At 52.6% G+C, this 17,509-nt stretch overlaps 1 long non-coding RNA gene across 1 annotated transcript; it reads left to right on the top strand.

Annotated features, from left to right (window-relative positions):
• Nucleotides 1-414: 414 nt before the first annotated feature.
• On the top strand, nt 415-3,922 carry LOC119099298 (uncharacterized). Its single transcript, XR_005094336.1, has 3 exons — nt 415-530; nt 1,067-1,141; nt 3,405-3,922. It is a non-coding gene; the product is annotated as an uncharacterized LOC119099298 (long non-coding RNA).
• Nucleotides 3,923-17,509: the final 13,587 nt, after the last annotated feature.

Raw genomic sequence — 17,509 nt, forward strand, 5'->3', positions numbered from 1 at the left:
TCCCCTCCTCGTCGCCATCCCCTCGTAGGTGTGACCCTGTGCCGGCCCATACCGGTGGCCGTAGAGTCCGCTCCTCTGCAGCTGAGCTCACCACGAGACAGCACTGTACGTCCGGCTCTTAGGGCCGTCACGTGGTGCAAGCCCCATGTGCCCGGGGCGTTACGGCCGGGACGGGGTCTGACGTCACACCGGGCTCCCCACCGCGTCATCCGTCCAGTCAGAGCCGCCTGCAGGGGGCGGCATCCGCTGTTACGGCGGCGGAAGCCTCGCAGGCTAACGTCTGCTGACGCTGGCGAACAGTTGATGGGGCGCGTGACGCGCCACGGAGCACGTAGGTGGCGTGCCCTTTGTTCCGCCGTGTGCCGGTGTTCTGGGCGTGACCTGTGCTGTGCTCTGTTGCAGGCTGGTGCTCGGCTGTCCGTCGCTGACGGTACTGTGGTGGTTGTCTGACCTACGCCGGACCAGGTCCCTGGTATACAGCCTGTTGCGTCAGCTGTCCCCGGATCGTGACGTCACACTCGAGGTCGACGGTAGGTGGATGTCGTACCCGCTCCCCTCTGTGTCGACGGATGGAGCGAACTGAGCGTCCGTCGCTCCGTCAGTGGGATCGTTGATTATGCGCCCCAGGCTATTTATCGGAGGCTGGAATTGTCGCACCAAGTCTGGTCCGACGGCTGAGCTCGGAGTCAGCTAACTAAGCAGTGACTGCACGTTGAAAGTGCATCGCACCGTATCCTCGCCGGGGACATTTGAGCCGGCACCGCTTGCGTTAGACGTGCCTCCAAAGGCGGCTATTCTTAACCCCGCTATTTTGACCCACCGCCCTCTGTTACCCTCGGCGATGTTGGACCGCTGTTGGTGACGTCATATAACGTTGCACCGTCTGGATGACCGTGTTACCTTCCATTGCTGCACTGCACCCCCGGCGGTCGCTTGTTCACGTGGCGCCTGGGTTGCCGCGGTAAGAAGACGGAGCGCACGACCCAGTGCTGCGGTGACCGGTGTTTGTGTGAGCCAGCCGCCGTGAGCGTTCGGTGGCTGATGTCGACCCACGCTCTGCCGGCAGGTCGGTATCTGCAGGACCTGCTGCCGCTGCCGCCCGGCCCGCTCCGTCTGAGGGAATGGGAAAAGGGAATATGAGGTGAGCCTGCCACAGTGAGCATCACACAGGCCACAGTGCTGCGGCCCTGCCCAGTCAGGTGCGCCGCCACCGTCCCGCACGCCACAGCCACGTGTCACCGACCCACCGACGTACGCACCCCACTGGCGACGCCGCGTGTCGCCACGTGCCTGTACGTGCCTGCCGCAGTGCCGAGAGAGACGGCCGTGCTGTGTCGGCGCGTGCGGCAGCCGTGTGCTGCGAGTGGCAGCTGGCTGGGGAGAGGCATGTTGAGCAGCGTGTTGAGCAGCCGGAGCTGTGCGGCAGTCAGTTGCTGACAGGCGGCTCGTTGGCGAGGCCTGACTGCGTCCCAGCTGGCCGCCGGTGGAGCGTCTGCACTGGGCCGCCCCCGGTTGGCGGGCGAGCCTGTGGCCGGCCGGTGCTTGGTCCGGACGCTCGTGTCACCGACCCGTCCGCAGACAGTGGTCTGCTGTCGCCTGTGCTGGTCTGCGGGCCGCCCGTTAGTCGCACGCGCACGGAAAGTGTAACGTCCCTTGGCCGCACATCACCGAACACCGCACACCTACGTCCCGTCCGACCGCTGGCGGCCCGACGCCACTGGTGCAGCCGTCGCACACATCTGACAATGCTGCAGTCACGACTACACGGCGATAGTGAACACACGGCAATGCTGCAGCAGCGGCGAGACGAACCCGAGACCCGCAGCGCGTTAACTGGCCTCCCCGAGGCTGTTGACCAATGGCCGCCGTGCTGCGGATCGCTGACGCCATGCTGTCTTGTCATTGGCTAAACTGCCAACGACGCCGGCCGTCAAGCTTGATCTCATTAGTTAGCGGTTAATAGCCGGTCTTTTATTAGCTAGCCCTATACATTTGGGCGGAGCCGCCGTACGTCTGCAGTGTCGGTCTGTGACCGCGGCAATGGGTTCCCTGGCTGATCATGGCGGCCAACGCATAGTGCGTCCTATTCCGTGAGAACCAACAACGCCTCCCAGCGCCTGCGCACGGAATGTGTACGGGCAAAGTAACAATAGCAGTCACTTGCCATTTTATCTCGGTAATATGTTACACAAATAAGTATGTAAATTGTACGACCAGCGACCAGCCGCTCGTTTCAGTCAGCAGACGTGCCAGAATGTCGACAAAGTGTCCCATCTGAGAAGGGACACCATCATCAGGCACATATTTACATCACCACGGGATCGGATGGCCCTGACTTGCGTAGGCACCTCCTGAAGAACACAGTAACTGCTCTTCTATTTAATACAACGTGAATTACACTGAATAGCACCGAATCGATGGTGTACTGAGCTAGGCAGTGCTGGCTCTCACTGGGTCCTTTTGTGCGATGAATTATAACAACAAACACGCAAAGAGTCAGTCTCATTTTAAAAAGAGCAGCCCAGGTGGCTGGAGATCTTTTTTTGCGACCAAATTTTTCCGCAGGCTTAAAGGCAGGTGGACGAAGACATGTAGACGCAAATTAAAGCAAGCAGATTTGACGTTCCCCATAAAAACCTGCATTTAGCACATCGAGATGCACATAAGTGCATCTCGAGCGTTCCCGCACCTTGATTTTGCGTCGACGTCGTGACGTCACGTTCGTCTGCAGTTCAACTGTTCACGAAATTAATCCATCTCCGGAATAGTTACGACACATTCATGATACGCATGTGTTAATGCCGAGTAGATGAAAAAAGACCGAACAGGATTTGAATAGTCAAACGTACGATAACCACCCGAGCACCACGGGGCAGACCCAGCTTACAGCGGTACCCAACAGGAAGAATGAAACACCGGCGTTGTCAGGACGATTAATCAGTCATGGCTGTTACTTGTGGCAAAGTTGGCGCGAAAAATGATAAGGCAATAATGAGAGCTGCCATGGAGTATGTCAGTTAATTAACCAACTGAACGCATTCAGACATCCATGCCAATTCAGTATACACAACCCGCCGATGCTCCTGCCACCAGCGGCGGAAGGTGTAACTCATTGGTATGGGTGGCGCTTGCTGCCACCAAGCGAATGGAGTTTGAATTGAAAGGTTGGGTTGCTGTATGTTGCGTGACGTCATTGTATTGTTGCGGTCTGGTTTCCCGCTAGTGCCGTCATTAGTTGGCGCTGCCTGAGTGCGGCAGCTGTTGTGGCGTTGGTCATTGACAAAAACATTCCTAAAGTAATCTTTTGCGCTTTCCTGTGCATCGGCGAACGGTTTGTGTGCCTTCTTTCGCCGCTGGCACCGGGCTTCCCCGCTTTATGGAGCTTTGCTCTGCTCTTGTTCCAGAGAGGCTTGAATGAACAACGAAAGAGATTAGCGGCGGCGGCGAATACAGTGGTGCATGCTGAAGTATTACTGCCGGGCCGCTGCAGTGGGGCAGCAAGCGGCATCGAGTGCGGCGAGCAGCCGACCAAGCCGTGACGGCGGCCCGGCTGCCCGCCGCTGTCGCCTGCCGGCCGCCGGCCTGATTCGGCTGTCAGCATTGAAGCAGTCGGGTCTGGCGAGAACTCCCGTGCATCAAGAGCCACTGATGCCGGTCGGGCCATGACGGGCTGATTCGGAGCGCGGTGTCGCTGGTGGAGGCGGCCTCGCTCTCGGCCAAGCCGTACACCTCGTGCCGTATGCTGAACGACTTCGTGCGGCTGAAGGACGGCGACGTCGTGACACGGCACGGCGCCAACAGTGAGGTCGGCCAGGCTACAGCCGTGTCGGGTGTGCAGTAGCCGGTTGGTAGACGTGGTGCGGGTGCGGGATGACCTGGACGAGCTGCGCCAGTATCTGACGGGCCCGGGTGGCACAGTCGCCGGCTCCACGCCGAGACGGCCGAAACAGTGCAGACGAGAGCCGGCAGAGGGCGCGATGCCGCCGTCATCCGCAGGACACAGTTCGTCCATTGGACGGCAGCCACAGCCGAGAGGCGCGCACCGCTCGGCGTGACGGACCACGATGAGGAAGAGCAGGACGTGCCCAAGAACCAGACGTGCTCTTCGGGGGAGGGGGAGGGAAGTGGCTTCTCCTCGATAATGAGCAGACTGCGAATCTCATGTCGTTGGCATTGGCTGGTGTTCGCTGCCGGTAGTCAGGTGCTGCGGCATCTCGGCCAGCCCCAGCTGCTGCAGCTGGGTCGTGGGCCCGGCCGGCACCGGGACCGGCATGAGCGTGTCCAGCGTAGCAGGGGTGGATCGGGCGAGGGCGGCGCCTGGTGCACAGCCGACGCCTGCACAGCCGACACCGGAGGCGCAGCAGCAGCCGCCGGCAACGGAGCCACGCCAACACTGCCACCACAGTCAGACCTTCGAACTGGTGTACGCCCGTGTCCCAGGGCGGAAGTGCGGCACTCCACGGAACCCAGCCGAGACGAGGCGCGCGTTTCGGAGAAGGCAATGACCCCACTTAAATAAATCGTCATTGCTTCGTGCTCACACTCTATGTTTGTCTAAGCGTGAAATCTCCCACCTAAAAGCCTCCAGATAACCCGACGACGGGACACGTGCGCCACTTCTCCAGAGTGATCTTTGAACTGCCACCACGTGGAGTTATATGTCGCACCGGTCCGGAAACGTTAAGTTAAAGTTGTAATACCGTTGCAATGCGTAGTCCTCCGGGCGGGATCGGAACCTGCCGATCATTACTTCGGACCTGCACCCACTGTTACTTACCACTGCGTCGGGCGTCCCGCGGGAGCTGCGGTCGCTGAGAGATGGCTCCCTTCTGCCAGTGGGTTCACCGCTAGTGAAGGTGAGACCCCATGTGGTTGGGGACTGACCGCTGTTGGCCACAACGAGGACCGACGGGCCGAGTGTAGTGGTTGTGCCCGAGTGGAGTCATATCACTGCGCTGATGGTGGACGACGGGCATCGTCGATGTTTCCAGCAGGGCGTCCGTGTCACCCTTGCTCCTTTTTCTGCAGAGTATTTTATTCAAAGGAGGACCATGCACAGGGTCGTCGGCACATGCGGTAGGTGTCGGTGCCACAACGGACTCCCCCATCGGTAGGTGCAGAGCCTTCTGCCACCATTACAGGTCAGAGCCATGCCGGCCCTTCTGGATGTTGGTGATCGACTATTCCGCTCCCATGTATGCTGACGAAGACACTAAGATCCAGACACTGATGATCACGTGTGTGTTACGTTTCGTGTCATTCACCCCGAGCGGGTGCGAAGCCAGAGTACTGAAATGATTCTGCCACGTTAGACAGGGCCTGTAGAAGCCGTGGATGTGTGTCGGGTTGCCTGATCCGACACTGGCTGACTTAATGCCTGCAGGTGCTGCGAAGTTAGAGCAGCCCGGGGGCCGCCCCACCCGTCTGCCGGCGGTTGGCGAGGGTCATCCTGGTCCACCGCAGAGGCCCTCGCGGCTGTACGGCTGTCTGGAAGTACAACAACTAAGATCTGAGCTTTGGATATTACTCTGCTTGTTTTGGACTGCATTTATTGCGTGACTCGTTTCAACAGTCCGTCCATTGTTCAATGTTGTGAATCACCAAATATATTGGCAATGCAAACATATCAGTCACGTTACGTTTCTTTACTGCACCAAGCGACAGTCACCCTCGAGATACGAAAAAAGGTTCCATGACATTTATGACACGGGAAAAATTCCTACCGGCAGGAGTGCTTCTATATAACGGATACTGCCAGTACGTATACGCGACGTTAATACTACTCCGCAAAAGTCAAGCCTTAAAAATTAATACCCGTAATTACATATATTGTAACATGTCATACAATTGCTACCTTTACTTAAAGACATTGTTCGACCTTAGTATGGGATTTTGAATTGAAATAGCCATCGTGAAAACCTTTCTGTGTAGTTCACAGCCCATCCCTCTTAAAATCTAAGCTCTTCTAGTTTCTGGGCACAGGCCCGCAAAAATGGGGAGAGTGTTTCGGGGAGGGTATTTCAACCTCACCTTGGCATTCATGGCGTAAAGCCATACAGCGATCAAGGCCGAGAAAAATATGTTGGTCGAATAGCTCATATTTGGCGTTCCCCAAGACATAACGGCCATCAATTGACTCTCTCAACGTTGTGGAAGATACGATGACGTAGCCAAACAGTGACGCATTGAGGATATTCACTACCGCCCTGTGGACGAGTGTGCGCTTTGGTGTGCTGCGCGTGCCTGCCTCGCGCCACGCCATAATGTATGCCAGAGGGTAGAGACTCTGCGCTATCCTCCGAGCTGCTTCCTGACATTGCTATCGTGGTCTTTGTCTTCATTTTTTCCGCAATCCTCTTTTCTGTTCTGTGCCCAAACTCAGCGCTGTCCCCTGTGCAATCCTGTAGTCTGACCCCTTTCTTGTTAATTGTTTGTTGGGAGGCACCGACCGCCGAGGTTATATTACGCCCCAGTGTGGCCTAGATTCCATCTTCTGTCCAGCCATCTGTGATTACGACTTGGTCTGTCCCTGATACTATCCTCAGCTATCCTTCCGTGATGTCTTCGAGCCTGTCCTCTGTCCCGCGCGGGTCCATTCTTCTCTGCTGACATCTCCCTCGGTACCACAATACCGGAGAGAGTATAGAGTAGTAAGATAGGGCGGCGCATCGCTGCTCTATCTTGTCCCATCTTGGAAACGGTACTCCAGGATCTTTTGTGGTAGAAGTTATAACCGGCACACATGTGAGTTTTGAAGTATGCATTTCGCCATGTGTCGCGTTTTTAACGCTTATAGGTACTTTATTTATTAGAGAGGGTATTTACTGCTACTTTATCTTTTACTCGGTGAAGTAAATAAGAAGTAAGTAATTAAGCGTACCTAAACATGAATCAAGAATACAACAGCAAGCAAACCGTCGACCTAACAACACGATCATATTAAAGTTCTTTCAGCTGCATTTCTTGAACAGTTCTTGAGTGATCACACACGCATTGCGCTTATTTTCTCTCTGTTCGGATGCGCCGATGCCGTTCAGCACTAGTTTGGTGCTGATTGAGACATAACATCAATTCTGTGTGCGATCAGTTCATCATCATGAATTCACCATTTCTATGTGCAACTATATTATAGCGTCACATTCTACCTCAATCAAAGCTGACTGCGCAAAAGTCACGTGCACAGCACATTATCCGATAACACTAGAGCACAGGAGGTAGTCATGGAGTTTACGGTAAGTTTCACTGACATAATTTGGGAGGATTTACCAGCTTCGTTCGTAGCTCAGTTTCGATTAGCTCGAGGAGCCTGACGCGAAATTCGCTAGCGCCCACCACGAAGGTCGGACAGTTCCGACCGGGATAGATTGGAAATAGAAAAGTCTGCTCTGGAGGAAGAGCCCATTATTCGGTATTAGGAATCTGACCGTCACTGTTCCAACCGGGGAAACGTGCCCATGTCTTGTTGAAAGTGGGTCGCCTCTCCCTCCCTCACCCGTTCCATCGCGGAAAGGGATTTTTTCCTTAATTTTAAGCCATTCAAATACCTGGTACGGGCGACGTAGTAACTTCAAGTCGCATCCTACCAACCAGAATACCCAAAACGTCGCAACACCAATGGCTGGCACTGTAGTCTATGTGAGAATGGGCACGGCTTTTTCAAGGTAACATAATAAATGAAGAGAGACCGCGAGTCGCTGACAGACGGCAGTGCAAACCGGCTGCTTACACTGCTATTCCATATCACTATTTCATGGCTGAACATTCAAAACACTTGTGTTGGAAGCAGTTCTCTCACCTGCACCGGATCCTTCCGTGGCCACCAGTGCTCGCTTCTAGTCACGGTCCAACAAACAAGCCCCCAACTGCAACGAGCTAATTTCAAGTCTCCTCTGTCTTTTTATATTAGGCCAATGACCTGTTTATCGTTAGAAGGTCACAAAGATAGACAGCATCGCACACCCCCCCCGCAAAGGGTACACACACCACACACACCCACACACACACACACACACACACACACACACACACACACACACACACACCACACACACACACACACACACACACACACACCACAGCACACACACACACACACACACACACACACACACACACACACACACACACCACACACATACACACACACACACACACACACACACACACACACACACACACACACACACACACACACACACACACACACACACACACACACACAGCACACACACACACACACACACCACACACACACACACACACACACACCACACCACACACACACACACCACACACACATACACACACACCACACATACACACACCCACACACACACACACACACACATACACAACACACACACACACACACATTGCACGAAGCAAATGGGCACCCGTTCTGCGAATCCGTGCTCCTCGATTCTCATTTTCGAGGCCGGTTGGCGTCTTGGTAGTGTGACAGGGGCAACTGTGGATCATTCGTCAGGGAGGGCAAAGTCTGGGTCAGCTGAGGGACCAGGTGAGGCGGGGCGTCACGTCTCTTCCTATGACGTCACTGCAGACTGACAGTCGGCCCGGGGCGGCGAACGCCTGTGTCAGGAGTGCGACTGGGGGATGAGTAGAGTCAGGGAAGGAGTAGCGGAGTCAAGAGACCTTCAACACGTTACTCTTTGATGTCTCTTCGTCATCGAAATGCAGATTTCTAAGCGAATGTCGCTGCTAACCACCGGCTCTGCTATCCGATATCTTGTATAGAAAGACCGCTTACCATCAATATTCTAAAACAGCTTGTAGCGTTCGTTATGATTCCGGTCTACGAGGAGATGACCATTCATGCCTGGCTCCAAAATACCTGCCCCACGATTACCGTAGGGTATCCAAGTGCGATGTTTGCAAAAATAACTAAACTAAAAAGCTAAAGCTATGCACGTTTGGTTCAACACTAGGACTACGCCATTTCTTCTAAAAGATAGCAAGTAACAGACGAGCCCAAACCTGGGCTGCATGCCATCCTGCGAACAGGCACGGAGTGTGGCGCAGCACTAGTCCCCCACCTGTCCTGCGAACAGGCACGGAGTGTGGCGCAGCACTACTCCCCCACCAGCGTGCCGTCCTACGAACAGGCACGGAGTGTGGCGCAGCACTAGTCCCCCACATGTCAGAGTGAATGGTCTGGACACAGAGTGTGACACAGCACTAGTCCCTCTCTTGTCACAGTGAATGGTCAGGACACAGAGTGTGACGCAGCACTAGTCCCTCGCTTGTCAGAGTAAATGGTCAGGATACAGAGTGTGACGCAGCACTAGTCCCTCTCTTGTCACAGTGAATGGTCAGGACACAGCGTGCGACGCAGCACTAGACCCTCTCTTGTCACAGTGAATGGCCAGGGTTCGAGCGCTCTCGCAGACCCATGTCCAGTGAAGCGGAAGGAGTCAGGTGCAGGACCACGTCTAAAGGGAGACCACGTGGGTATCGGAATGATGAAATGCCAGAATTTGTCCTTGTTCAGGCTTGGTTTTCTGGAAATTGAAGATTAGTTAAAGCGTGGTTGCTGTTAAGAGTACATGCTGGGCTCATCCTTGTCGGCGTGTTCTTCTTACCCACTATGTTCAGAAAAGGCTGGTGGCAGTCAGAGGGGCTGCCCATAAATTAGGGAGGAATTTTTATCATTGAAATCCTCCCTCCCCTTGGTCACGCACTGGCTATGCTGGGCAAAAACCCACCTCCCGTGGTTACGCTGTGTTAAGCGTAGCGTCCCAAGGAAGCAGTGTTTGTTTGGTCCCCGATTGAGCTAGAAATGTAGAGCAAATGACGAGCGTGTTCCCTGTCATGTAATGAAGCCAACATTTGACTTTGGGGTTTTAAGCCGTTGTTTAAAGATTTCAACGTAATTTAACGTCACACCTGGGCTTAACGTTACACTGTAAGAGACCTCCCCATCCCTCCTTGTTACGCTTTTTTGCCCACTATCAATCCCCTCCTTTTCCAATGGTAATATAATTTACGGACGGCCACTGAGGGCACGGGCTGACTCGAACTAAATGTTCCACACGAGCACGATAAAATTTGGCAGTGCCTGCCGTGCGTACACATAGGCAAAAGTCAATTAAAATGAGATGAAGACGCTCCGCGCTGAAAAATTGTATTGCACTGTTCAGACGAAGACCCTAAGTGCGTAATTTGTTAACTTCGTAATTTTGTAATTCGCTCACGTCGCTAAATATACTTCACTTGTTTTGTTTTCGGTGGCAGACTTGCTGTCGCCCCGCACACCTGAAACGGTTTTCTTATGCCGCAGGCTGGCTGTTGCCCAGCACACCTGAAGTGGTTTTCTTACGTCGTAGGCTGACTACTGCCCAGCACACCTCAAGTAGCTTTCTTACGTCGTAGGCTGACTGTTGCCCAGCACACCTCAAGTAGTTCTCTTACGCCGCAGGCTGGTTGTTGCCCAACACACCTCAAGTAGTTCTCTTACGTCGTAGGCTGACTGTTGCCCAGCACACCTCAAGTAGTTCTCTTACACCGCAGGCTGGTTGTTGCCCAGCACACCTCAAGTAGTTTTCTTACGTCGTAGGCTGACTGTTGCCCAGCACACCTCAAGTAGTTCTCCTACGCCGCAGGCTGGTTGTTGCCCAACACACCTCAAGCGATTCTCTTGCGCCGTAGGCTGGCGGTTGCCCGGCACATCTGAAGTGGTTCTCTTACGTCGTAGGCTGGCGGTTGCCCGGCACATCTGAAGTGGTTCTCTTACGCGACAGACCGGCCACGCTCAGCATCGGAGTCAGTGCAGTCACTGGAAATGCAGCACTGCAAAATTTGCCGTATTATTTTTTCTTCTGAAAGCGTACTTTGTACAAAAAATGTATTAGGATTTTTCCGATTCTTGGAAACACACATCTTTGCATTGCGTGCATTACGTTTTTTACATTTCTTGATTTAATGCGGCCCGAAATAAGTTTGGTGTCAGTCAAGTAATTACAGATGAAGCTGGGCCCAAAAATACACGTTTAAACGAAAGTTATGATGAGTTTTGAAACCAAAATTGAGGAAAGAAGTTAGCTAAGCACATCTGCCCGATCTGACACCCTTGTGCGATAGGTGACGACTACGAGTATTATCCCGCGACTACAGTTACCGCGGCTTCCAGGCACCGTCCAGGTACTACAGCGGCTCTAACAGCCACGCTGATCACACGTGACACATCTGGTCGGTTTGTCGAGACCTGGCTGTACTCTGAGTACGCTCCACATCGGTACACACATGATGTGGCGATCCGATCGTGAAAGATGGCCGTCGATCACGTCCCCTGCAGCAACCGCACGCGTCGCTACGCAAATTGCCGTGACCAAGGCGGTGCCCATGCTCAGCCGTTGCGCTCATCAGTAGTGCTGATTTGGGTAAGCAAATTGTGAAGAAACCACGGGAAGCGGGGCTCCAACGAGGCACACAGCACGCATGGACAACGGAACACAAAGCACACACGGTATCCACATACATACAGTAGCTTTACCAGAGTGCGACTGGCAACGCCACACTAGTATAGGAACTCTGGCATTTGCATTACAACGCACGGTAGAATCTGACCATTCCCCAAGATTTGTCGGGAGATTTAGGAAACCAACGAGCGGAACGAGCACAAATAACAAATATAGCCACAAATGAACCATCAACCATGTTTCATCTCAAAGAAGAGTTAACACTTGTAGCGAATAACACATAAAGCTGGAAAGCTTGCTCCATTGCCTTTTCGAAAGCGATACCCTTGAAAACGTTACTTTGGACTTTCAGCTCAACGTGACGTTATGTAACACTTTGACAGGGACGCGCAGTACATGGTACATGCGACCAATGTCACTACAAATCAATAAAAAGTATGTATCAATGTGCAAGTATGACGCAACCAACGTTAAAGAGCCCGTTTTTTTGCGAATCGACGGCACCAAACACCATAAGTGGTCCTGCGATCCACTAAACTGGTCAGCTTGGCTGCATTTGCTTCCCTCGAAAATCTCGTCACGGCTTAACTTGCTGGCCGTTGTGGGAATGAAATACAAACCCGCCAGAAGACTACGGGAAGAACGTCTTGTTTGCAGCTTCGAAAACCTGAAAGTAACAGAAGTCAAGTTATTGTGCCCACTGTCGATCAGATGTTGATTGCAGTGCGCCTCGGTAGTGCTGGAGCTAGGTTTTTAGCCAACGTCGACTTTAAACTCAAATAGCTTTAAAACCGTAAATCGACTAAACCAGCCAGAAAAAGCTTTGTGGCCATATTTCGCTCACCGGAGAAAGCCATCGGATCAAGTCCGTCGAAATTGGTCGCTGGCACGCGAAGCCTTCCATAAGTCCGAGGTTAAAACATCGGGCACTTTGGGGACGAGCAAGACCACGAGTGTGACAAGCTGCAGCCGGTGGGATCGACCACGAGTGTGATGAGCTGCACCCAGGGGACAGCCAGGGTGCTGATCGACCACGAGTGTGACAAGCTGCAGCCAGTGGGATCGACCACGAGTGTGATGAGCTGCACCCAGGGGACAGCCAGGGTGCTGATGGATCACGAGCGTGACGAGCTGCACCCAGCGGACAGCCAGGGTGCTGATGGATCACGAGCGTGACGAGCTGCACCCGGCGGACAGCCAGGGTGCTGATGGATCACGAGCGTGACGAGCTGCACCCGGCGGACAGCCACGGTGCTGATGGATCACGAGCGTGACGAGCTGCACCCGGCGGACAGCCAGGGTGCTGATAATCACGAGTGTAACGAGCTGCACCCGGCCGACAGCCAGAGTAATGCTAGACGACCCCAGCACGATTGACTCGCTGACAGATTAGGCCGGAGGACCCAGCGTTTGGAATCTTCTGTTTTCAGTTCGCCACCTATCCACAAACGATGTCCAACCACTTCCCATTCGCTATCAGTTATAATGCGTATATTGCCACGTCTTTCCATCTGTGATACATTCTTTAACCATCTCTTTATTTTCATTAATGGTAATGGTTTTATATGATACGACGTATTGAAAACGCAATACACTGTGGTATGGATCCTTCATTTGAATAGCATCTGCGGAAAACAAATCTCAAAAAAGAAGGCGAAAAGAAGCCCTATTCTAAGAAATACCAACCTAAAAAACCCAAACCAAGAAACCCCAGTCAAAGAAACTCCAACCTAAACGGCCCCACCCTAAGAAAACCCAACCTACGGGAGGCAATCAATGCTTTTGTTTTAGATACTGGCGCCGCCTTGCTCAAGACAAGCGTAGTTTTTTAATGCTTGCATTTGTGGGAACAGTTTGCGCGGCATCACTTTTCTCCAATCTACTGACAGTCAGAGAAAATCGTGTATAGTACAGAAGCAAAGCGAATTTGTCTTCTTCTTTCACGCTACACTGGCTGCGGCTGTTAGGTGTAACATGGTAGCATGGGTTAACAAGCGCTGTTTGGCGCTTAACGAATGGCGTTCAGGCTCCCGAGCTCATCATCAGGCCCACGGGCATACGTCTGGTGTGCGCTGTCAGCTGTCTCTAGCTGCCCACGATGCGCTAACGGTGGAACGGAGTTCAGCAAAGGTAGGGATGGGAGAGAGTTTTGCCGACACGCCGGTGATGCCCTTTAAATGGATTGGCAGACCGTTACGCCGTATACGCATGCCATTCTGATACAGGGATACTTATGGTGCTTCTCACGTTAGGCTGTTATCGCACGGCTGCCAAAGTGGCGCAGCACACGGGATTACGATAATGGCCTCGCTCAGATGGACCCAACAGCGGCGGTACAACACCGATACAGCCAATATTGTTGTTCAGTGTGCCCGGACCGATCAATCAGTGCTGACCGGCAGAGGCGCCAGACCAGAGTCAAATCAGCGGCGCTCACTGGCGCAGCAGACCGTTCCGTCTTGGAACGCTGTAGCCGCCAATGGCATTGGCCCAGTGGTAGGTGACCGCTAACTTCGCCCAGCCGCGGTCGGCGACGGCCGCCCGCCTCCGGTCGGGACGAGGCCGGTGGCGTGCGGGGAGCGGCCGTCGGTGCTGAGCGGTGAGGCGGCCTGCCTCGGGTCGCGCCCGACGTCGGCCGCCAGCCTCGGCTCCGGCCCCGCACAGCGACAGACTGACTGACCGGAGTCGGAGCGCGCCTGGAGCCACGGTGACAGACTGACCGAGCGGGGCCGGAGCGCGCCTGGAGCCACGGTGACAGACTGACCGAGCGGGGCCGGAGCGCGCCTGGAGCCACGGTGACAGACTGCCCGAGCGGGGTCGGAGCGCGCCTGGAGCCACGGTGACAGACTGACCGAGCGAAGCCGGAGCGCGCCTGAAGCCACGGCGACAGACTGACCGAGCGGGGCCGGAGCGCGCTTGGAGCCACGGTGACAGACTGACCGAGCGGGGCCAGAGCACGCCTGAAGCCACGGCGACAGACTGACCGAGCGGGACCAGAGCGCGACTGGAGCTACGGTGACAGACTAACCGAGCGGCCAGAGTGCGCCTGGAGCCACGGTGACAGACTGACCGAGCGGGACCAGAGCGCGCCTGGAGCCGCGGTGACAGGCCGACCGAGCGGGGCCAGAGCGCGCCTGGAGCCACGGTGACAGGCCGACCGAGCGGAGCCGGACCGCGCCTGGGGCCCTGACCCGACCGGCGCCAGGTTACGCGTCGGCAGAGCGGCTCGCCGCGCGCGGCGGAGCGTGTTGCACGCTTCTCTGGAGTCAATCCGGATGTCCTTGGGTTAGGAATCTACCACGCAGCCCAGTGACGTCAAACTGCAGCAGCCGTCCTAGTGTCGTAAATGACATCAAATATATGCCGGAAGGCGCTCCAAACCCTGCTGACACTGTGACCGCGAGCGGACTGTTGCACCTGGCCCCTGCTCGCGAGCGACGAGTGACAGTTGCTGCAATCCGGTCGGCTAGACCCTGAAAACAATTTCCTACACCTCCAAATAAATTCATCGCCAGCTTAATCCAAAGAGCGCGGTCAATCTGGACCGAAGTCATTTGAAGCTGGGCAATCTATCCGAGGGATTACGATAGGACAGTTCCATGGTCCGAGAATGAAAGCCAATAGACCGCCCGAATGATGACGGGATCGAGGCTAACTGTTAGCCTCGAGGCCGAGGCCTCGAGGCCTCATCGAAAGAATTGACGCCTGTGGTGATTGTCAGGTGTCAGGTGTCAGGTGTCGCAGGTGCGGAGTACAGATAATATAGTGATGATTAAGGTTTTATGGCGTCACTCAACCGCACTTACAGACGTGCTTAATAATTTTTACGGTTAAGTGTGTTGCCACAAACTTAAATGTAGGTGGCATGTCTACGTTGCTACCAAGGTTACATGACACACCGAATTTGTTTTTGATTGTTGGTTTTTCACATAATTTTTCCCAAGTTTAAGATTTATGACATTGATTAGTAAGCTATTCTCAAGATTCACGAAAATGCTGAGGCATTTATAGAATGTTTTCAAAACTAAACATGAGATAAGTACTTCGTTCGATTTATTTTGATCAGGAAAGCGATGATAAAACTCAGGCAGAATCAACACTCTACCATTTATCAGTTTTCATGCTTAATTTGATTTCATCCATTGAGACTTATCATTAAATTCCGATCTGTTGAGGTAGCGCCTTTTATGGCTGACGATTGACGATGGCGATTTACGGCCCCGGGCCCCACAATTCTGTCCCAAACTCGTCCCGTCCCTTACATTTAGCCTCTCGTCCTTACATCCTATCCAAACCCATCCTGCCATCCTTTAATCTTTGCTTCCTAATCAGCAAGCGGTTTTACCACCTCGATGTGCTGATAGACACCAATACCAGTGGATATGCCGGCACGTAACACACAACACCATACAATGCGGTTTTCTCTTTCTTGGAAAACAAACATTTGCTATAGTCAGTTTATATATAATATATATATATAATATATATATATATATATTATAATATAATATATATACACACACACACACACACACACACACACACACACACACACACACACACACATAATATATTATATAATATATATATATATATATAATAACATCTATATCTATATCTATATCTATCTATATCTATATCTATCTATCTATCTATATATAATATATATTATATATATATATATATATATATTAATATATAATATACCAAAGTTAGAAGGGGGTGCTACTTATATACGTTAATTTGCTCTGTCTCTGCTGCATCCAGCTTGTGTCTATCCTGAACATTTCTGGATTCAATCTGTGATTTCCAGTGCTGTCCGAATCTGTCTGAAGTCAAGTTTCAATCCTTCCACGAAGCTTCCTGCAGACAGCTACACGTGATGTGGCGTTCAGAGTTGGTCAATGTGTCGAAATCACCTTAGTAAAACGTGCCATGGAGAACAAAGTGCCTTTGCGTAACCCCGACGGAGACCGAAATCAACAAGTTTAAGATATCCGTAAATGGAAGGCCGAAATTGCGAAAAGAAACCAAAACCGGGGCCCAAAATCCTCCGCAAAGGCTATCATTTTCCACCCACAATACTGAATTTTGACAAACTGGCAATAGCCGGACTAAAACATTTTCTCACTCATTCTCAACACCGCAGTCTTATAAACCACTTGTGCCGCCTAATATCTCGATGAGCTGTGCAGGGATCGCTCGCACTAAAAAAACAACATTTTTTGGCAGCCTCGAATGCCATTAAGTTTTAATTACCAGTTGACTGGGGGGAAAACTATCACAGACTTGGTGTAATTTCAGTCTTCTGCACAATTGGTAAATCATACTGAGCCATTTCAAGCCTGCAACAATGCCGTTTTTTGACACCTACGACGAACTAGAAACGAAAGGTTTCCCCCAACTAGTAATCCCAGCTATTTTAACGAGTGCTGCAACAAAAACAGCCAAGTGAATGTTTCGAAATTGGTCTTAAGCGGCGTAAAAACATTAAAATCAGTTACATACGAATTCCTCGTGCGGTCCTTATCGCCAGTTCTTGGCAATTTTAGCCACAAATCTGGGTGTCATTTCGGTCTCCCGTTTCCCTTCGGTTTTGGAAGGTGGAAACAGGAAAAACCTCTCCATGGAAGCGTACGAAGTCTCAAATTTACGACCGATTTCTGGTGAAGTTTTTCTGTGAGCTCTGGCCAGAAAAAAGGAATGAATAGTCTCGGTACTTTGTTTCGCTAAAGAACATAATATGTTATTTCCATATTAAGAAAGGAATCATGGGTTGGTATAGAACTGTCCTTTTTATAACGAAGAGGAATTTGTGGCAACGTTGACGTCATGCATCTATTCTATGAGGAAACCGAAATTGCGAAAGGGATAAACAACTAAGAGCCTGAAATCGCGCTTAAAATTTGTCATTCTCTGCCCAAAATCCAGATTTATGACGCTCTGGAGATAGCTGGGAGGTGGTTACTTCCAGTACGCTGGTTGGCCGGGCGGCGCGGTCGTGACCGGCTGCGGCCTCACCCTGGCTGGCTGCCGGGCGCGCGGAATACCGAGCGGCCCTCCGCTTTCGAGCG

The sequence above is a fragment of the Pollicipes pollicipes genome, unplaced genomic scaffold (assembly GCF_011947565.3).
Source record: "Pollicipes pollicipes isolate AB1234 unplaced genomic scaffold, Ppol_2.1 Scaffold_4740;HRSCAF=5597_pilon_pilon_pilon, whole genome shotgun sequence".
Classification (NCBI taxonomy): Eukaryota; Metazoa; Arthropoda; class Thecostraca; order Pollicipedomorpha; family Pollicipedidae; genus Pollicipes; species Pollicipes pollicipes.